We start from the raw sequence: 22,895 nt of genomic DNA, 5'->3' as shown, positions 1-22,895 counted from the left end.
TCTGTACCTCTTAGTAATAAATAATCACAACTTATATTAAATCACACCTTTCTTTTAGTGGCTATGAAATGCATTCCCTAGAGTTTTGCATTAATCTTCAGATGTACCAGGTATACTCAGCTGAGAAAACTTTTTGCCTCTTTCTATAAATGCTTGCTCATTATAGATAGAAAAGCTAGCCTAAAATTCTGTAACTCTACTTCAGGGCAAAGTGCAAGATGTATAAAAGAAAACCAAAAATAGAACTGAGATTCCTGAGTGTTTGGTCTACAAACAACCTTCCCCACCTATCAACCTCCCCTGTTTCTCTTCCTCTTCTTCTAATCATCCCTGTAAGTAATTACATTTTTTTCTTGTCTAAAGGATCATGAACCTCACAATTCTCCTTTATAAACACTCTCGTCAGAGAATATTAATAATCATTTCACACTTTACAGCACTCAAGATAATTTCTTCATTCAAAAAAATGACTTATTTCATCTTATTGTAGAGTCTGGGATGGGCAAACCTCCAAGGAATGTACAGTCTTAGAGAACAAGGTAAGAAACAATTCTTCTCTTTCCCAAAATGACCCCCAGTGTATATGATTTTTAACAGCTAATTTCACTGCTCAGCAGTTAATATGAGCAGCGAAAGTTCAAAATTCTTCAAATGAATATATTATGTACGTACAATGCAAGATGCCAAAAATCCCTTTCATGCCTTTTGACCAAAGGTACATGGAGTCAATGTGCCTAATACTGAAAGGAGAGTGAACAGAACTGCCGGGAACAGACTTATCCATCATGGTTTGCCTCTTTTCTCCTTAGGTACTTGGCTGAGAGAGTCAGAAATGCAAAAGTTACCAGTTCCCAGCAAGTGCTAGCATTGCAGGACACAGATGTCACCCAGATCCCAACCCAGGGACCTAAACAAACATTCTCTTAGGTGTCTGGACACAGGAACACTGGAAATGGGGCCAATAACCACTTTACTATACCTCAGGTTTCAGGATGAGTTCCAAATTTCTTAGCATCACCAGCTGTCTGGTTTTAAAGGAGATTTTCTTTCATTTCAGAACTCTAAGAGTATTTTATCAAGGAGGTCTTGAGGAAGGGAACTACAATCATTAGGATGGAGAATGAGGCATAACTGAAGTTATTTTCCATGACAGCAAGCTCAAATAAAAAACACTCAGAGTCCTCCCCTCCCTTTTTCAAAGTTTTTTATCATGACAATAATTTTATGATTTTTATATTTAAAGATTTATTTTTTTTTATTTGAGAGGGGGAAGGGGCAGAGGAAGAGAGAGAATCTCAAGCAGACTCCCCACTGAGCATGGAGCTGGATGCTGGGCTGAATCTCACAACCCTGAGATCATGACCTGAGCCAAAACCAACAGTCAGACACTTAACCCACTGTGCCATCCAGGTGCCCCAATTTTATGATTTTTATATTGCTCATAATTCAAGAAGAACTTGAATCTTTCAGAATTTCTTTATTTAATCATATTTTTTTTTTCCAAGTAAAGGTTTTTCTGTTCAGGAATAAAAACTTATTGTTTTGAGATTGTAGGGTATATCCCCTATGTCTCTTCGGTTATTTGTAAGATTTTAGACATAAGGATTTAAAGCTGTCAGAGCCTCCTTAATTTTGAATATAAGACCCTTTATAATATGGCCTCTGCCCACTTTTCTAGTCTTTCACTCAACTCAGCAACTTTTTCACAAATCAACAATCTTATGGTTGCTTTATCTTGTCTTCCTCTCTCTCCACTTTGGTCTCCTATGAACACTCTTCCTTCTTTTTTTTGCATGAACCATTTCACTTAAATCTTGAATTCTCAAGTTGAGATCACTTACCTTGTATGGTCTGCTCCTTTAGAACTTTGTACGGCTACTTAACCTAGAATGTCTCACACTGCTTTATCATTGCCTGCTCTCTTGTCTATTTCCCTCATCAGCTTAAGAGCTCTCTTTGAAGAAGAATTATGTATTACTTTTATCAGCCTGGTTGATTCAAAGCTCATCATATAGAAGGTACTCCATAAATCTTTATCATATACATTAATTGGTGATTCATGACAGAATTTATTCTGATTGCTAACATTTAATTAAATATCAATAGACCTGACTTAGATGACAAAATTAAGACTCAGGGTGGTTAAAATGACTGATCTATAATACAGATTCTACAAATTAATAGATCTGCATTGAGACCAGGAATTTAACTCCATGGACTGTACTTTTACAACGTTAAGTAGCAGTCTGCTACTAGTTAAGACTGCAGCAGTCTGCAGTTAAACACTTTAAAAATGTTTCACAGATGACTAAACAAGGAATATGCGGGAAATGTGACCACAGATCTCTAGTGGTGTTTAACTACTGACTCAAAGTTTTGAGAAGATTCCAGGGATATAATATATATGACAATATCACTGAAAAAAAAATATTCTGAGGATTTTTCCAGAGTCCTAGGTAACTTCTAATATCCATTTTAGGCTTAAAATTACATAAATTGATTAAATAAATTGATTAAATATACCATGTGTCAACCTTGAGTCAGTGACTGTGTGAGTAAGAGAAAAGCATAGACCTCTCCCAACAGAGGCAAGAGACTCCCTTCTTCAGTCTTTGAAAACTCCTGGCAGGTTGAAACTGGCACTGATTATTTGGCAGGAGTAAATTTCCCTATTACCATGCCCAAAATAATCATGTTTGTTATTAACAATTACTTACTAGGCATCCACGGCCAATAGCCTCTGGGAGCTAAATGAAAGATAATTAAAAGTCTTACACGAAAAATAACAGTCTTTCAATTAATTTCATAAGAGGCATGGAGCAGTAGATGAACAGGTAGGTACTTTTATTCACAATAAAACCAACCAAACAACTTACGAAAACAATAGGCCATGGATGTCAAGTGGAGAAACAGAGAAAAAGTTACAAAGGTAAGGAGCTATTGAGAAAGGAAGTTTAAACAAATCTAAACGCAGCATCTTCTTCCCAATCTCCTCCTAATACAGTGCACATCGAAGTGAGTGGCACTATTGTCTGCCTGCCCATGAAGCCAGAGACTCATCCTGGGCACCCTTCTTTCTCACTCCCTACAAACAATCAGGGACCAAATACTAGTGATTCTATTTTTTCATAGTTACTGGATGTAATCCCTCCTGTCTCCTCCCATGGCCTTAGTTTATATCCTGTTCCCTCTTCCTGTCTCATGCTGCCCTCCACAAAAGCCATCCTCCATACTGTCAGAAAGACTTCTCTAGACTCACCTTCTGATTGTGATGCCCTGTTCAAAGTCCTTCAGACATTCTTCTTTACACTCAGCATCACCCAGAAGGATTTTTGTAATTTGGTCCCTACCTGTCTCTCCGGCACTATCACTCCCAACAAACAAACTCTGCTCTGGATATCCCAAGACCCTCCCAATTCTCTAGATGCATGAACACATGATTTCAGCCCATCTTGCTCTATAGTCATGGGTGAGAGATCTTCCCTACATCTCTGCTGGGGGTTTCCGGGCCATGTTCTTCAATCTCCATTTCTGTTTCTATCACCTAATATGAAGTGTTAGAACTTCTTGGAACATCGTTTGGAGGGTCTCCCCATGACTTACCTTACCTTTCCCCCACTGTACCCTACATTGTAGCTAGAAAGACATTTTCCTTCTTTTCTTTTTTAAATGGAAGTGTAGTTGACACACACTGTTGCATTAATTTCAGGTGTAAAACATAGTGACTTGACAAGTCTATGTGTTATGCTGTGCTCACCACAAATGCAACTATTATCTCGTCACCATAGTACCATTGACCATATCTCCTGTGCTGTGCCTTTTAACCAGAATGATCCTTTAAAATCTGATCACGTTACTAACTTGCTCAAGACTCTTCAGTGAGTTTCCACAGTGCTGAAGATAAAGACAGAATCCCAATTAGAGCCTACAGGACCCCACCAGCTCACTGAATTCCCTTCTTCTACTGTCTCCTTAAGCTGTGGCTACAGCTTTCTTTTCTCAAAACTTCTGTGTCTCAACACATCATGGGGCATATTTACACATGCTGTTCCATTTTCATGAAAGACCCTTCCTCACCCATCATCTCTACTTCTTCAATTAAATGACTCCCATACATTATTTAAACATCAATCCTTTGCCTGGCACATACACATTTGCTAACTGGATAATGTTCCTTTGTCAAGGCTTTAATAATGCCATATTCCTTTTTTTTTTTTTTTGGTAAGCTCTTATTTAAAATTACATTAGGAGATTAATTAATATCTGAATTCCTCACGGGGCTATGAGCTTCATGACAACAGTGACCGTGCTATTTTTATTCAAACTTTCAAAAGGCTGAAACAGAATACTAATCCAGAGGGAGAATAACAGGATGGATTTGAGGTAAAAAAAAAATATAAGACAGGAAGACCAAACTGCATGCTGCCATGGTATTTTTAAAAGGAAAGAGTGCCTGAACAGAGAAGGTGTTGGTAACGATGGAAAAAAATAGGGCAGATAATGGAGTCAGGGAAGGAAATTTTGGTGAGACTCAGTAATTAACAGAAGACAGGAGGGCTGATGGATGACAGAAGAGAACGCTCAAAGATGACTCCAACTCTAAGCCCGCATGCCTAGGAGGAGAATGCTGGTACGTCCAGTTAACAAAGAGAGAAAAACAGAAAAAGAAAGTAGTTTTGTGAGATAAGTGAAATAACCATGTGCAAAATTTTAGCACACAGTTGGAAAACGTGGTACAGAGAGGTCATGTCACTAGAGCAAGAACTGGAGACCTGGAAGTGAATAAAATCCCTAAGAATTTTACAGCAGTGTCCCTCAATGTGGCCGGCATATCTATGAGGGAATCTGAAAATGTATCAGTCCTTGTTCTTCTCTCCATTAATCAGCTGGTGTGGGAGACAGGTGTTCAGACATGAGTGCTGGTCTGTAAAAAAATATTCAACACATTCTGTGCTCCCTTCTGCACACTCACCCCCACCTTACCCAAAGCCCAGATTGAGAACTATTATATAAAGAAAGAAAGCAGAGGGCTACAGGCCAACCGTCCATATTTAGAATCAGAAGAAAGACAATCAGTAAAAAAAAAAAAACAAAACCCTCAAGAAAGAATGTTCAGAGAAATAGAAAAGGAGCAATACAATGTAGTGTGCTCAAAATGAAGGGTATTAAGACAGTTTTAAAAAGAATTAGGGAGAGATCACTTCTATCAAATAACACAGGAAATTTTGAACACGAAAATATGAACCACTGAGTTTAGCTACAGGGAATGTCTTACAGTCAACATGAGAGTACATGGGATTTTTCCACGGTGGGGATGTGAAACAGAATCCAATGACTGATTTTTATCCTTATCTATGTTGCTATATTAGTCACTCAACAAAGAAAATAGCCCTAGTATAATATCCTGGCTCTAAGAGAATTGCTGCTCAGAAAGACACAGTTTGTTACTATAGATTTAGGCATCCTGAAAGAGAAGACTTCACCGTTAGCATATTAAGGTCCAAATCACAAAATTTTCAAATTTCTGTGAGATTAAGTCACTTTAGGATAGTCATTTTAGAATTTTGTTTTTTTTTTCCTTCTCCACACAGGCTGCAAAAATATAGTTTACTCCATAGATCTCAAGACAAAGTCATAAATGTCATCTGGTTAGCACCTTAGCTCCAAAATATGAGAACCATTATTCTAGAGCAGTTATTTCAACTTTCTACCTATTACTATACTGCTCTTTGGGCAGTTAGTAAGTATAAGAAACTTTTTCTAATACATATGCATATTTATTCCTAGATTGCTACTTACATAGAACATTGTCTCACACTCCATTACAAGGAAATTTCTATATGTTAACTTTTTGTAGAGGACTATCCACCAGTTCTTTTTATTTCATCTAGAATGAAGTAAATCCTTGTGAAATACATTTTAAAGTAAACAGGAAGTCAATATCAATACATTACTAATTATGCCAAATTTATAAAATATCATAGAGAAAACATGGAGATTCATTGGCTTCCAGCTTCTAAAGGAGACTGATTGGAAGTAATTATCTAATCTGGACCTAAACCTTAATGATAACTTTAGAAAAAACTAGGGACATTACTGGTAATAAAATTAGTCACATTTTATTTTTACCCTATTCTAATACTGCAAATAATACTCAATTCTACACTTCAGCTGTGTAAACACAGCCAGTGGATGTTCCTGGATTAAAGTATTTTCTAAACCAAACTGCAATTTTCCTTTAGTTATTAGGAAGTTTTAACAACTGAGGTGCCTAGATGGTGCAGTCGGTTAAGCGTCAACTCTTGGTTTTGGCTCAGATTGTGATCTCAGGGTCATGAGATGGATGGGCTCCATGCTCAGCATGGAGTCTGCTGAGATTCTCTCCCCTCTCCCTTTGCCCCGCCTGCTCATGCTCGCTCGCTCGCTCTCTCTCTTTCTCAGATAAACAAATCTTTAAAAAAGAAAGGAAGGCTTAGCAATTAAGAGCCATATTCATAAAGGGAACTATACTTTTTAAAAGAAAAAAAAGCCTAAGTTTAAAAATTCAAAGAACTCTAGACTTCAAAAAGGGAAGAAAGAAAGAGGAAAAATAGATTTTGAGGCAATGGGAATGGCGGCCTGAACCCAAAGGGTAATGAGTTAGAGTGTACCTTCCACCAGAGACTAAAAGAGAATCCCAGAAAAATTCTTCAGTGAGAGTTGAGGAGTGACTGAGCCAACAGAACTTGTAAACAATTTCCAGTGTTTAATTTAGTAAGAGGCAGAACTGCTTCGTTCATTATTCATTCCAATTTATGCACAGATCGAAAGGCACCAAATAATATGTGCCCAATGAGAAAGGCTAAGGAAGATGGCTAAGCAGGAATGGTTCCTGTGGGACAGCAGCTAGGGGTGCCTTCTACTCTAGGAGGCCACTGTCTGTGATGTGTACCCCCTTATAAGTTGATTGCTTCAAAAAGATGTTGCACTTTTAAACAGGACACTGGGGTGGGGGTGCCTGGGTGGTTGAGCCTGCTTAAGATACTCTCTTTCTTTCCCTCTGCCCCTCCCCAAACTCAGGCTTGCTTTTGCACATGTTCTCTCTCTCTCTCAAAACAAACAAACAAACAAACAAACAAGAAAACCAGACACTGGGGACCATAGCATATTATCAGGATAATGACCCCATGGCAGAAAGGTCATTAGGACAGAAAGTCTCCTAGGACTTGGATTAGACCATTTGTTAGGCTTTGAATTCCTATCTTCTCATGTCCACTAATCTCTGATGCAATGCCAATTGAAAATGTGTCTTAATTTCTTTTCACTAAAATGCAGAGAGTTATTTTCTTTAAATGATTTAATATCCAGCCTATAGGAATACCATAAACAAAAAGGGAAGCCTATTTTTTAGAGAAAGCTATTGCCTAAATTCCGAGAGCAGAGTGGTTAAAAACACAGGTTTGAATCTGGACTCCATTACTGACTAATGCTGTGACCTTAGCCAAGTTACTTCTCAGTAAATCAGTTTCCTCCTAAGTAAAATAGGGATAATAGTATCTACTGCAGGGGGCTGCCTAGGAAATTAAATGGTATAACATCTGTAAAGTGCATAGAAAAGTGATACAGTGTATACTATATAAGCATTTGTTAAGTAAATAGATAAATTAAAATGCCCCTGATTCAAACCAGATGATGAGGAAGTTATAAAGAATGAATGAAGAGTTTTAGATAGAATTCTTTACTTAGATATATGTTTTCCTTAAATTCTTGCCTCTAGTTTATGTGTGGGGGAAAATCTTGGGAAGCAGGTTTACTCAAACACAACATTTGCTAATCACACAGTGTGCCAAAGCCCTAGAGCAGATGCATAGGTGTATAAGTCAATATCTTCCCTCAAGGCACTTATAATCCAGTCTGGGGCAATGAACAATCATTGAAATTGAAGACTTGTACACAACTTAAGTATATTTTCCAGAGCAACCCACTGACTCAAAGCAACCTACTAACTAAAGAATTGTGATGAAAGTAATTTCAATAGAAATTATAGAGGGAAAAAGGCAGTTCAGACAAGGTAGGTAAAGAAGATTTTATTAGAGGAGGTGAGAAAAGCATTAGGAGTCAAAAAATTTGCAAGGTAGACAAGACAGAGAAAGTTCTTCTGATGATTAGAGTGATGTAAATATAAGTTGAAACAAGAAAACAAATGGTATACTTGGGGAAGCAGTGAGTAAAAACTGGTTGGAAAGAATGGTTCACAGAACATAATGGAGACATGGTTTGAAAATATCTTTTAAATGTGCCTCTATTCCTCCGCACCTTCCATTCACACATAAGAACTTAAGCTGTCCAGTAGAGAATAAAGCCAAGATTTCTGGTCCATTTGTGCAAACAAGTTCTGGCACACAGGACAAGGAAAGAACAGAGAGATTTTGAACAACTGCCTTAAACAATCAGAAAGTTAACCAGCTTTCAGCAGACATCCTGAGTGTGAGACATGGGCGAATCTGCAGGGATACGACATAAATCTGAGCAGGTAAAATGGAGCCCCTTTGGGGAGACCTTGGGAATGTCAGGCTAAGGAGTTCTGATTTTATCACAGAGGCCATCAGAGCCACTGAAAGTTTTTTTTTAGTTTTTAGTTTTTAGGGTTTTTTTTGGGTTTAAGGATGGTAACTTGATAAAATAATATAAGCCACGGGACAAGGCACCATTTTTAAATGTGAGACTTGTGGAAAAACTAGTTGTTGCCAATAGTCTAACACAGAGTTATGTAAGGTGAGTTATGATTCTCATAAAAATGTGTGATGATTCTTAATAGCTCTTATATTTAAAATAACTCACATACATGGAATATGTAGATTAATTGTCTTAGGTAACATCTGGCAAACAAGGTGCTATTCATTTCAGCTGACTCATTTTCACAAAATTTGCTCAGTAGTGTCTATATTTGATGACTGTGTACTTTTTCTTATAACTGCTTTATTGTGTTTAATAGTGCCAATACACAAAATGAACCAATGGTTTAAAATTAATCCACTGGACATACAAAAGTAGTAAAATATGAAAGCGGTATTATAAATGATATACCATGACATAAACTTGTCAAAGTAAATAGTGAAGAAGTTTACAGAGAGAAAGCACATTGTGAATCTGTGTGCAGAACAAAGTTCTCTACAATGCATTATTTTCATAAGCAGCACAAAAGGAAAATTAGAAGCAGGAAGTAGAATGATAAAAATCTCAAGATTGGACTTTGTGGACTAGCTGTCCTTCATCCCTGGGTCTCAGTGTGTTGCCTGTTGCCAAAAATTGTCAAATAGTGGTATGAAGTCACTGAGGCTTTCTTATAATTTTCAAGGCAGAGTTCAAGTATATCTGTCAAGTTTTTCCAAAACAAGTGAAAAGCAAAAGCTTTTAAGATATTGCTGAGTCTCCCTACTAAAAGCAGAGAAGAAACCAAAACAAAAGAGGTATCAGTCAAAGTTGCAAATAAATCTAGTGACAATTAGTCACATTATGGAGTAAAGCAGAATAAACCAATCACAAAATCATTTATGAAACTGTTACAATATGCATAAGTCAGTGGAATACAATGTGAAAGAACATTTACTATTTATTGTTGTTTTTATTAGCAGATATTTTTCTTCAAAGTTGTACAAAATCAGAGACATTCACAAGTATAAAGTAGATCACATGTGTAAAAGGAGACATGATTGACAATTATTTATCACTAAAAACTATGCCAGAGGGGAAGAGATTTCTTGTTTGTTAATCATTTTGTAAACTTTGGTGTAAATAGTGCGTTAGGATTGTTATTGACTGAGTACCATCAATATGTATAACAAAGATACCGTCACATGAATGACAGAAATTGCACCTCAGGGCAATCCAACCCTGCTTTATTCACAGTTGTCAATGTAAGTGTGCCTCCTGAACTTGACTGAAGTTTGAAGGAATCGGAAAAGCTACAAATATGATCAGATCATAGCCGAGAATTTCCAGCATGCTGTGCAAGAAAATGGGTTGAGAACAGAAGATTCTGTTTCTTCATACTCAAGAGCTCTAGCTGTCAAGAGTAAAGATCTTCAAATGAAACAATAAGTGAAAAAAGTAAAAAAGATTTCTTTAATTTCCAATGGCTTACCTAAGTGGTATATTCTATATCTGGAGGATCCTGAATCTATTACTTCGGAGAGAACATATAATTTTTAACATTTAGGAAGAGAGAAAAGTTCCTAAAAAGACTGAATTTTGATATAAACAGATTAGTTGACAAGAGTTTCTTTCTTACTATTTAAAGATATTCCAAACTCATTCAAGAAAGAAATCAGTGTTGTTATTGGACATATTAAACACATCTGAATCCCAAAAATGAATATGAAGAAATAATTACCACAAACAAATCCAACCAAAAATTCATTAGAAATCCATTGGTCAATTATCTTCTGTGTCGATGAATTCAACATTCCAGCTACTTTTGAGAAGGGTGTGTCCTCAACCTAATTAGTTCCTGATAGGGCACTGGATGTCTACAGTGAAAACTCTCCATAATTCTTGAATCCTCTCATGATCAGAAAAACCAGAACTAATCCAAAGACCATCCAATATTTGCTGCTCTTCACAATGGCTTTTTTTTAATACTGTTTAACTTGTTTTAATGTTTCATCACAAATGGTGAAAAAGTAGAGGCAAGGAATAATCATAATGTTGTGGCCAACATTATAAATATGGAATTATAAATTTAAAACATTTTCTGGCTTAAAAAATAAATCTAGTAGTCAACACAGCTCCACAGGGCCTCTGTGTCTGCTAGGGTCCATCTCTGTGTCCCTGACAGCACCCTCCTTTATCCATTTTTCCAGGTCTTCCACTCCCATCTCTTCTTCCTCCCATCTGTTCCATTGAAGGTTCAGGGGGCCCATCAGGGCCACCTTGTCTTCCTCCACCAAAGACACCTGGGTCCATGCCCCGGCCACCATGGAATCCACCTCTGTCTCCGCCATGACCACTTCTGAACATTCCACTGGGACCACCGTGGTCCATGAGGACACCTCTTCTTCCCTGCAGGCCACCAGGGCTGCCTCTGCCAAGATCACTGCCCAGGGGTAGAAAGGGTGGTGGAATGAAGCCTTCAGGCTTTCAAGCCTTACACTGGTTGCATTCTATTCTCCAGGTGAAGTCCTGGTTTCCACACCCTGGATTGGGGCTGTATCTTTCTCCAGATGGGTTCCTTCAGGAACCCCAGGGCTTTCTTGGGGTGAAGCCATCTCTGTCACCTCCACAGCCTCCCATGCAACCTCCTGGGCCCCCAGGACCTCCATGAAGTGGTAGTGGCATCCCTTTACCCTCATGGGGAGTCATACCTCCCCAATCCTGTTCATTGGAGGCTTCTTCCAAGCAAGAGAAACCTGAAGTTTGCTCCCTTGAAAATCATTCCCATCAAACCAGTCCAAGATAGCCTTAGCTGTTTGTGGGTCTTTGCAGAATGCTGTAGCATAGCCTCTGGTCTTTCCTGTTTCCTCGTCCAAGTAGATATGGATCATGGGTTGTCTGATTCTCTTGTTCACCTTAACAACTCCATACTGCTTAAAGTCTGCCAGATCATCTAGAGTCACACTGCCATTTAAGCCTTGCACATAAATTTACTGTTGTCAGAGTTTTTATCTGGATCTACAGATGGGCCTACATCAAGAACCCGTCCTTCATCCATGAATCCATCAGGCTTATTGAAGCCATCTCGCTCTCCAGCACCCATTCCACCCCATCCTCCTTCCCACCCAATTCTGCTCATGCCCCACAATCAACCCCCTACTTCCCCTGCCCTAGTTGTCAGGGCCACTCATGCTCCAGTTCTCTTCTGGTCCAGAAAATCCTCCAGACTCCTGCCCATAAACACCCATGCTACTGGGGTGGTCCTGTCAGAATGAACGCTGCTGTCCGTAGCTGCTGCTCTGTAAGATCCAGTTTGCCAGGGATGAGTAATTAGTGGGTGGCCGCTGCCCACAGCTGCTTTGTTGACCATAGCTACTCTGCTGTCCGTAGCCACTTACTTGCCCATGCATGTTCTGCTGAGAGTAACTGTTCTGGTCATAACTAGTCAGATGTGTAGAAGAATAGCTAGTAGGAGGATAAGATGGTGGTGCCATGACTGGCCGCATGGGGAAGCTCCCAGGTATCTGGGGTAACTGTAGTTACTCTGTCCCTATCCTAGGCTGGGCTAGTTGTAACTCCCTGTGTTAGATTGAGATTGACTAGTCTCAGCAGGTTTGTTACCATCCTGTGGTCATGCAGGTGTAGTAGCTGCCAGGTGCTGCCCATAGGTAGGGTAAGCAGGCTGAGTGCCATATGCAGACTGAGCTGTACAGAGGCCTGGTGGTAGTGACCATAGCAGTGGTGGTATCTTAAGCATGAGTGCTGTACCCCTAGACAGGCTGACTGTATGCCTGGAGGGTAGTTGGAGTAGTATAACCAATGGGAGGCTTCTATAAGAAGTTGCATTGGCAGTCTGCCCATAGGTCACAGTGGTCTGAGCCTGGGGATAGTCCGTAGGTTCCATAACTTTGCTGCCCGTATGCCTGGGTGGTCTGTGCATATCCTTGAGTGGGCTGGGCCGTGTAAGCACTGTAGCCCTGCTTGGCTGTAGGGACTGCAATCCGTGGGTACCACTTTCTCTCCTTCCCTCCCATTCCCACAATGGCTTTTAAGTTAGGTCTTTCTGAATTGGTAGAAATAAAGAATAAATGAAGAAATAGACTCTATATGGAATTTACTCTTCAAACTCTGTGAGAGCTAGGTATCTATATCCTCGTGTAAGAGTAAAAATACTCTTCTCCTCTCATGATATAATTTTTTTCATTATTATCATTGCTATAATTATTATAATGAACTAATTCTTCGTAATTGCTATTACCACTTTTATTTTTTTTATTATGTTATGTTAATCACCATACATTACATCATTAGTTTTTGATGTAGTGTTCCATGATTCATTGCGTATAACACCCAGTAAATGATTTACTATTATTTTAAAAATTATGAGAATATTTTAAAATTTTACCTATAATTCATTTGTTTGTACCCCGTATATCTATTAAGTGTTTTGCAGATGCCAAAAGATAGAGGAACTCTGATGCATAGGATGGACTGGAGGAAGAAAAATGGTAGGCGGGGAGATGAAAAATAAATCCAGTAGATTAGTAGAGGTCTGAGATGAAGGCGCTAGAAATGAAGCTAAAAAGATAGTTGTAAAACATACTAGAAAGACAGTATTTCTGGATGTTCTGACAGAATAAATATGCATAACATGAAAGGAGTCTTTAAGGAAGAGGAGTAATTCATTAAGGAAGATTTTGAGGTTCCAAGATGGGGGGAATAGTTATATCAACAAAAACCAGAGTCAGCAGGAGACACTGGTTTATCCTAGAAATTGAAGATTTCAGTATAAACATATTGGATGTGAAGTTAGCATAGTAATGTCCAAGTAAAGAATATTTTATATAAAATTAAACTACCACTTATATACAGATGCTTCTAAAATGTTTGAAGACTGCTGGTTTTCTGAATGACAGTAAGCAAATTACATTGATCATTTGCCTAACAAACTGGCTTCATAAACAGACAAAGATAAATAACAGCTCATACTCTGAATTAGCATGGTCAGGATTAATATAAACTCTATATGGGAATAATTATTACTACCAAATATTGTAGCATAGAAACACAAACATTTAGTCTTCATAAATAATATTTGTCCCTATTTTGAATTACCAAGAGACATAAATCTTTACAGTTTTCAGGATTCCATTTGTAGGTTTTCACTGATGTTTTCCAGTATTTTTTCTGTAGCAACAGATATGAAATTTTCCCCAAGAGTTGGCAGCAATACAAACACAGCTTCATGATCACTGTGAACCATTGTCTGTTTCCCTTCCCTTGAGCATTTATTTGCCTTTCTTAGATAATTAACAGCCATAAGTAACACGCACACCCACAGGCAAACACACACACACCCATGCCAGATCCTTGCCCACTGATCTCCCATTTCCCACAAAGTAAGAACAGTTGAGATGGAGTAATGATTAATAATTTTTTTTTACCTTTATAGTAAAATTAAAGTTGGAAAACAAAAGTTTGCTGCTGGATACATTGGAAAATTTCTCAATACTTTTATATTTCTTTCTAAAGTATATAATAAACTAATTTCATCTCCCACTAACATCCACATTTGGCATGTCAAGAGAGGATAATGCTATTGAGTGCCCTGTTCTTGGGCCTCTAAGTCATTGGACTCTTGTCAGAGCACATGGTTACTAAATGAAATTAGTTCATCCAGACACCTGGTTAATACAAAATAGCTCAGAAACCTACAAAGATGAAGGGAGACCCAGGCTGGATTAAGGGTAGAGAGTGGGGGGCTGAGGAATTATTCCGGCATTAACTGTGTAATGTTAACATTAACCAAACAGTTGATTTCATTACCAGGGAGGTGAACTCAGAGCTCCTAATCTTTTACCAAACGGTGGTAATTATCCAGGGAATGGGCAGACATCGATCAGGATACATTCCTCAGCTAATGCTGACATGCTCACCTAATGAGTGTAGAGCTGTAACACATGAGAAATTATGAGAAACAGCACATACAGTGTGTCACCTCAGAGTCATTTAATCCCCAGCTCTGTCACAGAGTCAATAGGTAAGCTCTCAAGAGTCACTTAGTCTTGAGGTTGTTCTCCTTTCTTGAATAAATACTGACATGATAACACCAATCATCCAGAAATTTATTGCAAAGGAGACTTTGTGCAAAACGAGTATTAAACAAATATAAGAGCTACAGAATGGTTAAATTTAAATGTGAACGAGTATATTTATATTGTGGCACACAGTCTCATGAGAGACTTTTTCTCATCTAGCGTGAATTTAGGCCACTTTTTCTGGACAGTCCACCTATATGTAGAAATAGTTAACTAAAGAGATGCAGAGAAATTTACACTCACTGAAAGCTAGGTTATATGATTACCCAGAGAAACAAGCATTGAATCAGCCATAATTACCCTAGAGATATTTTCTGTCAGACTGGGGATTATAGTTTCACTTTCTTTTTTTTTTCCAAGCTGCCTCATTCCCTGAAAAGTCAACCTGTTCTCCCTTCCCACTGTTCCTCACAGTACTTGTGTGGGAATGGCAGTCCCTGAAAATCCCAGCTCTGGGAGATATATTTGCACTAACATTAAATACATCCTGTGAACATTTAATATTAAGCTTTAGAAAATGAGGCTCTCCTTTAAAAACTGACCCAGCAGAATACACTCCTGCCCCAACTTAGTCCCCACCTCCTGATTCTCTTTTGATCCAGAGCTGTGGGGGGCTGTACAGCCAGGGGTTTCAACCCCGAATTTGGAGACACAGAGATCTGAGTTTCATTCTTGTTCTGCCTCTTACAGTTCTGTGGCGTTGTCGGGACTACTTCAACTCTGTGAACCTCCTCTCTGAAGTGAGGAAAATAACATAGTTGGCAAGGTGATTGTAGCAGAAAAATGCCTGTGTAGTGCCCAGGAGACAATCTGATACATGGTAGGTATGAGAAAAAAAATCCCATTATATGCATAAAGATGCAGAACACTTAAAGGAAAAGTTGATATACACAATAAAGGTCTGAAACCTAGTACTGTTTCTGAACTGTCACAGAAAACCCAGCACCAAAAGCAATTTTCTATTCAACTGTCAGATGCTCTATAATGTGAAAGCACATCGCATAATGACAGAGCTGAAGAGCTCCTTCTGTGGGGTGTCTCGAGGGGTATGAAGCAAACCTCTTCTGGTGGAATTACACCTTCAAGGACTCTCTTTGGAGTCTTTGGAATGCATGCAAAAGATCCAATCAGCTTCATAATAACCAAAGAATTAGCTGGCTTGAAGGAACATTTGTTCATTCCTTGCTATTTTGTCAGTGAAGGTCAAAAAGTCCACACTGAGTTATCTGGACGGACCAGCACACAGGATATTCGGTAGTACCTTTCCCACTTGGATACGGGAGGCCCAGTACCCAGCATAAAGTTGGCATGCCCCTAAATTATCTGGTGACTGAATGGACTAGTACTCAGGATACTTTGGGGACAACAGACATTCACCAAGTGCACAAAAACCTGGCAGAGGACAACTCTTGACAAATAGATCCATATATGCCCCATTAACAAATGTGATGTAAAAGTGTGGGGTTTTTTTCTAAAAACATGAAGGCTCTCATATTTTGCCACGAGTTTTATCATCTTGGGAAACAGCTTTCTAACACTCAAGACAAATATTTCCAGCACTGCACAAGGAGCTCCAATCTGAAAGCTGAGCCTTTCCAGATGTGCTTTAGAGCCCAGGGAGGATCTTCAACCACAGTCTACCGATGGCTTTCTCTGTGAAACGAGCTCTATTAAAATGAGGAGAGAATTCCTCTCATAAGATATCTTACATAGTTCTTCAACACAAATTTCTCTCTTTTATTGATGCCCCTTCAAATTCTGGAGTCTTAATGAGTCTCCACTGGTTGATAAATTTGGCTCAATAAAAACAGTTTGGTCTATCCACACAGACATTGAACCATTAACAGGAACTTTGCTGAATTCTTGCTCTTCTCTATTTTCTCCCTATCTCAGGCATGAAAATTTATGTTGTAGCATATTCTCACATTAAGTTGTAAGTATTGTCAGACTAGCCTCTTATACTAATTTATGGGACTCAGTATAGTATGATTGAAAGAGCACTGGACTTGGGAGGTACAAAAGCTAGTTTCTGATCTAAAAATGTGTATATTATGATCTCACCTTTTAAAACAATGACAAAAAAAGCCTATATATCTATAGTGTGTATGTATATATGTATGAATGCATATGTGTGTATATATAAATCACGTATGTATGTATATACAAATGAGTATGTATACATATGTATGAATTTGTATGCCTCTTTAAGTATATGAGTTTCGGGAAAAAAACCCAGACATATTCTAGGCTATTGACATAATTTTTCTGGGTGTATGTTTATGAGGTGAGGCTAATACTGATGTAGGGAATGAGAAGAAGAAAAGTGAAAACTAAACGAAAAAGGAAAAAAAAAAAACAAACTAGAAATTCTGCTAAATCTCTCCCCACCAATTTGTACATAAGACATAATCATATTTGCTCATCCCTATAAAATTATCTATTATGTATGTGCACATGTAAACAGAAATTTTTTAAACAGCTTAATTTATCACCCTTTCCCAGTTAGGGGACTCAGTCATTCTCAGTGCTGGTAGTTTGGGCTCTGAGGTACCATGTGAGCTATATGGTCTGCATGGACTTCCAGGCCCTATCAAATAGCACCAGGATGCTATGTAAAGTGCATGCTATCAAGATAAATAATTTATTCTGGTGCTGTCCTTCATTACACCAGTTCTGACTGGCTCTAGGAGCAGCAAAGGTCGATAAGAGAACTGACCCAGGACTCGGGGTGGGGGGGTGGTTTGTAAAGAGAATGAGTTGAAAGGTCAAGGGAGCTGGTGAAGGAGAGATTCAAGTGAGTGACCACGAGGTCTTGAAGATAAAGTCGAAAGGGGCTTGGAAACAGGGAGAGAATAAAAGACTCAAGACTGGGAGTACAAAAGGGGTCAAAAAGCAGGTAGACTCGAGAGGAAAGATGGGATATGTGAGGTTCTTGTTGAGAGAGCATAAGAGATGCGGCTGAGAAAATAGATTCCTATGGACATACGGAGACAAAGGTCCCTGAAAGAGCTGAGGTCAAGGAACTATAAAGTTAGGTTGTTTAATGGGTCATCCCAAGCAAATGAGGAAACCACACAAAAGCATCTCCAGGTAAGACCATAGACCTATTGCCTAATTCACTTATGGCCTCCCATTAAGGACATTTTCTGGGCCATAAATGTGAGTTATGAAGAGGGATAAATTTACATGTAGCCCAATGGCAAGATCCACCAAAGAGAACAATTTGGGGGAGAACATGAGCATTCTTTGGCAAATATCTGAAAATTCTAATGGGAAAGGAGGAAGCTGCCAGGCTAATGACCCCCATCCTCCAGTCATGAACATGTATGTGTGCTAAAGGAAAGGAAACTGGGCTGCAGGGAACCAGTGCCCTTAAAGAAGACCTAGGTTTCAAATGCAGGGAGAAAATGTTGAGAATATGGAGGATTTGTTAACAACCCAACAGGCACAGAGTTAAGTCAGCAGTGGAGAGTGAGAGTGCGGCGGCAGACCTAAAGGAGATGAAAACCGAAGTTTGCTAACCAAAAAGAGCTTACACTTTGGACAATGCCAAGGGAGTTTAGAGATAAGGAAAAAATATATAAATGATTAGCCTAAAGATTTCCTAAACTGTCTTCAAGGCATTTTGATATTAACATTAGATTAAGGCTCAAGAGGATGCTACAGCCTGGAATGAACCCTAAGGCTTCAAGTGGTTCACATCTATGTTCCCTGCATTTGAGAAGAACAATGGGTGGAATTACTGGACCCTCCATTCACATGGAGTGGCCAGGCAGGACGGCAGGTCCACAGGTCAAGAGCCCTCAAGCAATGGGAAATAACAAGTCAGGTGAGTGGTCTGAAACAAAGCAAATAAATTGAGAGTTGAACTGCTGCTAGAAGCTCACATGACATGCTCAGACCTGATCTTGCCATCAATTGTAGAAACTGAGAACTTTCCTTAAGCATCATTATCTTGTTCAGGCCACCCGCCCAAACTCATTCTCCCACATGCCCTTAACTTTGACATGACAGCCAGGAAATCGACATTACTTTTGTTGTTATTATTTGATTTTTTAATTTATTTTTATTTAAATTCAATTAATTAATATATAGCATATTATTAGTTTCAGAGGTAAAGTTCAGTGATTCATCAGTCTTATATAACACCCAGTGCTCATTACATCACGTGCCCTCCTTAATGTTCATCACCCCAGCCACCCCATCTCCCTCTCCAGCAACCCTCAGTTTGTTTCCTATGATTAGGAGTCTCTTATGGTTTGTCTCCCTCTCTGGTTTCATCTTGTTTTATTTTTCTCTCCCTTTCTCTATGATTCTCTGTTTTGTTTCCTAAATAGATCGACATTATTAGGAGATAAGAAAAGGGTAGCCGTGTCTACAGGGTATGAGAAAATGGAGTTGAGGAGAAGGAAGACCTGGAAACATTTAAGTAACTGGTATTTGGAAAACCAAAGAGCTACAATGAGCCCTTCTCCATCATATCCTGAAAATGGTCATTAGCTGTATCTGAATTTACTGAGAAGTTCATGTTTTCAGAACCATTATGGAGGATGAATGAATTCTTTCACTAGCAAATAGGTCAGACCATCATTTCTTTTTTTACAGCCAGGCCAGCAATATGATGAAAGTTTAAAGATAAGCTTGACAGCCACTCATAGTATACCAGTATTGGCCCGCAAATGAAACTGCTGTATATCTCTTTGTCAATTATTTTATGTATGCTTCATTATGTATTTGTCATGCGTTTGTACTTGTTACTTTATGTATGCTTAATTACGGTAAACAAATCAGTGCATCAAAGACTCACTCAATATAGACAACATCAGTTTGCCTACCCATGCCTCAGTTTTACAACAATAAAATATGAATAACCCTAAGAGTGTTTTGCCTGACTGATCCTTGTCAAACACACTATTACCACTACCCTGCTTCAGAGACACACATGCACGTACACACACATCTTAAAAACTGTCAGAAATAAGAGAGACATCCCAGGGTGCCTGGGTGGCTCAGATGGTTAAGCGTCTGCCTTCGGCTCAGGTCATGATCCCAGAGTCCTGGGATCGAGTCTCACATCAGGCTCCCTGCTCAGCGGGGAGCCTGCCTCTCTCTCTCTCTGTCTCTTATGAATAAATAAATAAAATCTTAAAAAAAAAAAAAAAAGAGAGAGACATCCCAATTCTTGAGAAGGTGTTTTTTGGATGCCTTATTGACTTTTTCTGAAATGAGGATCTTGGGATAGAAAAAGGGAAACTGGGTTTTCCTCTTTGTAAAGGGGTGAGCAAAAGAGAGAGAGAGAAAAATCAAAATGGATTCACGGGTGTATGAGGATATGCACATGTACTGGTTAGGTATTCGTGTGTCTTATAAAATGAGCTTCCATCCTTCCTGTCTAGAACCAATCATAGCAGAGGAGAGGAAAGGCAATTGTTGGTGAAATGTGCTCAGGTGGAAGGTACATCAGATGGAGCGCTTTTGAGATGATTGGCATCAAACATTCCAGGACTGGCTGATGCTCAGTCAGTTAACTTCTCCCTCAAATCACCTTAACATGGTTATGAAAAGCCTTACTTCAATAAAAAGCTCTGAATTCCTCTGGAAAGTGAAACAACATGAATAGAAAGGCTTTTACTGCTTTAAAAATGAGCCCAATATAATACTGGTATTAAATTCTTAGAATTTAATGTTTCCTGAGGTTATCCTACACATAAGAAATATCACAGGCTTAAGAAGAAACTCAACAGTACTTTCATGTGTTGTAGAAAGTTAAATTACACAGAAAACAAACCAAAAGTAAACAGATGGAAGGAATGCCACATGGGGTAAACAGACAACGTGGGAAATCCTTCCTACACAGGAATTACAAAGGGCTGCAACAGCCTCACTGGTGATATGCCAGGGAGGACTCTAACATGGTTGAAAAAGGAAGAGTGGGGAGAGATGGCTCAAACATAGGGTGAGTGAAGGAGGAATGGAGGTGCTATGAGCCCATGTCACCACTCTAATATAGTGATGGCAAAGATATTAGTTACAGCATGGATGGGCCTATCGTGGGTAATGCCTTTTCCCCTGTTGGCAGAAAAGCCTTTCTCATTGTGTCAATCACCACATTTATGTCAGCTGGCCGAAGAAGAGGCGTATCCCTCAAATGAAAACCCAGTGCCCAATCTGATGTTGCTACATAGACAGAAAAACTAAAATGCTGATTCCTTCTGGGTTTAGCAAACCCAGGAAATCACTTCCGCTGGTACAGCACAATGGTATCTGCAATTTCAGAGACAGGAGCTGTATTAAATGGGGCGGGGGGGATGTCAGGCAAATCCTTTATTGACCACCTACCACATTGCATGTCCTGTTCTAGATGCCAAGGAACAAGTTGGTCAGGGTTTCTGCTCTTGTGGAGCTTACGTTCTAACAATAATTACGTAATAAAGCAAACAAAAATAAAGTGATATTTAATTTATATTGGCTCTTCAGGAAAAAAGTGAAGAGGGGCTGAGATGATGCCAATTTGTCAACACTCCCCTTTCTTCACTTGACCAGACATCTGCCAAATCAATTATGGCGTTCTTAGCTGCTGAGCCCTTCTCAACCCAGCACTCCCGACAGCCAGTGATGATCCGTCATTGTCATCATGGAAACCTAAACCAGAGTTATCTTATATTTGCCATACATACCTAGTTTTTCCTCTTATTTTATTCCCTTTTATTTCTATTTTAATATTGGTGGAAAAAAATTGAAAATCCTTAGGAGTACTAGAGGAAACCAACAAAAGGGAGGGGATGGCCTCCTTTGGCCAGTGTTTTAAAAGGGATTTTGAAGAACCCAGGGATTAGATCCAGTGTTGTTCACAGCACTGGAAAGAATTTAAATTGAAAGCGATGCCTCCAGGTGGTGGCCCCAAGGCCTGCTGTAACAAACAACTTCGTTCTTCTCCAATATTTTCATCACAGTGATCTTTTCTGGGAGGGTTTGAGGCTTTGTTTTAACAACTCTGACTAGTGTCTTAAAGACGGCACTCAGGTGCTTTGGGCATTGTCTTCGATCAAATAAGCAGGGGGCCACTTACTTTTTAGGTGTTTTCTCTTTGGCTCTGGTCTTGCTAAGGGTGGGTAGTACCCCCTTGTTACTACCCCTTTGAGCCACTACACAGAACATCTGGCTGGTTCCTGTTCCTTCTTCACCCCGTCTTATGGTTTTCATGGAATTGTGGATGCCTGCTTGCATGCTAAGCCTTTAAGCAAGTGCCTTGCTTGGATCTACACAAACTACTTATCAAGGCCTCTCTTCTCACTACTTCATTTTGACCCACTGTCTTACTTTCACACCTGACTGCTCAGATTGCTTTTGCTACCACTGTCTGAGGCTACCCAGGTCTAAGTACTCCTCACTATCCAAAGCCTAGTGCTAATGTATCCAGATTTCTCTTTTTCTTTTGAGTTACTTTCCATGCCTCCAAGGAGGGAAAAAAAAAAAAAAGACGACGAAGAAGAAATTTCATGCAACTGAGATCCTGGAGCTATCTGCCTGCTAGTCGGAGCATTTCCACTTCTATAAGCCTTTTATGTTGGGACTGCCGTTGTGTAAAGAACTGAAGATCATGCACAGCAGGTTTTCTAACACACTCTTGGGGCTCCTCTCTAATCCAATCAGATAGCACATAATCACTAAATACAAGTTAATTTCAATATTACCCAAAACAAAACATAATTAGAAGGGCAATGTGCTGTGAAAATTATCATAAAAAGCATTCAAAAGCCAAGTAGAAATGCATTTGAATTATCTATGGTTTAGGATTATTTGTGCCACTGTTCCTCTCCATTAGGGCAGAACCAGAGTTGACTTTAGCTATGATTTCATGGTCTATAAAAACAACCATTGAGAATTGGGTATGGACTGTGACTGTGTTCAAATATTTCTTGAATCTTCTTCAGTATCAACATTTACTCAACCTCCTTCTACTAATGATAGCCCATCTATGTTACTTCAATGTAATATACATAGGCTATTCTCACATGATTCAGAATGTGCCAGATACATTCAATAGGAAAATGCAGTTCAGAATTGGTTTCTAAGATTGAAATGTATTCAGGAACTCCCTTAAGAAGCACTGGGCAATGAATTGCAGCGGGGAACCTATAATAATGGCTAATAGGAAAAATATCT

At 39.0% G+C, this 22,895-nt stretch overlaps 1 protein-coding gene and 1 pseudogene across 1 annotated transcript in view; both read right to left on the bottom strand.

Moving 5' to 3' along the window:
* The window catches only part of NRG1 (neuregulin 1), a 953,340-nt gene that overhangs the window by 629,504 nt on the left and 300,941 nt on the right, over positions 1 to 22,895 (bottom strand). The gene's annotated exons all lie outside the window — the stretch shown is intronic.
* LOC145717840 (RNA-binding protein EWS pseudogene) lies at positions 7,843 to 12,694 on the bottom strand (annotated as a pseudogene).

The sequence above is a fragment of the Leptonychotes weddellii genome, chromosome 2, assembly GCF_054177405.1.
Source record: "Leptonychotes weddellii isolate Sample4059 chromosome 2, ASM5417740v2, whole genome shotgun sequence".
NCBI lineage: Eukaryota > Metazoa > Chordata > Mammalia > Carnivora > Phocidae > Leptonychotes > Leptonychotes weddellii.
Note: the sequence above shows the minus strand (reverse complement) of the source record. Positions and strands in the feature narration are given on the sequence as shown.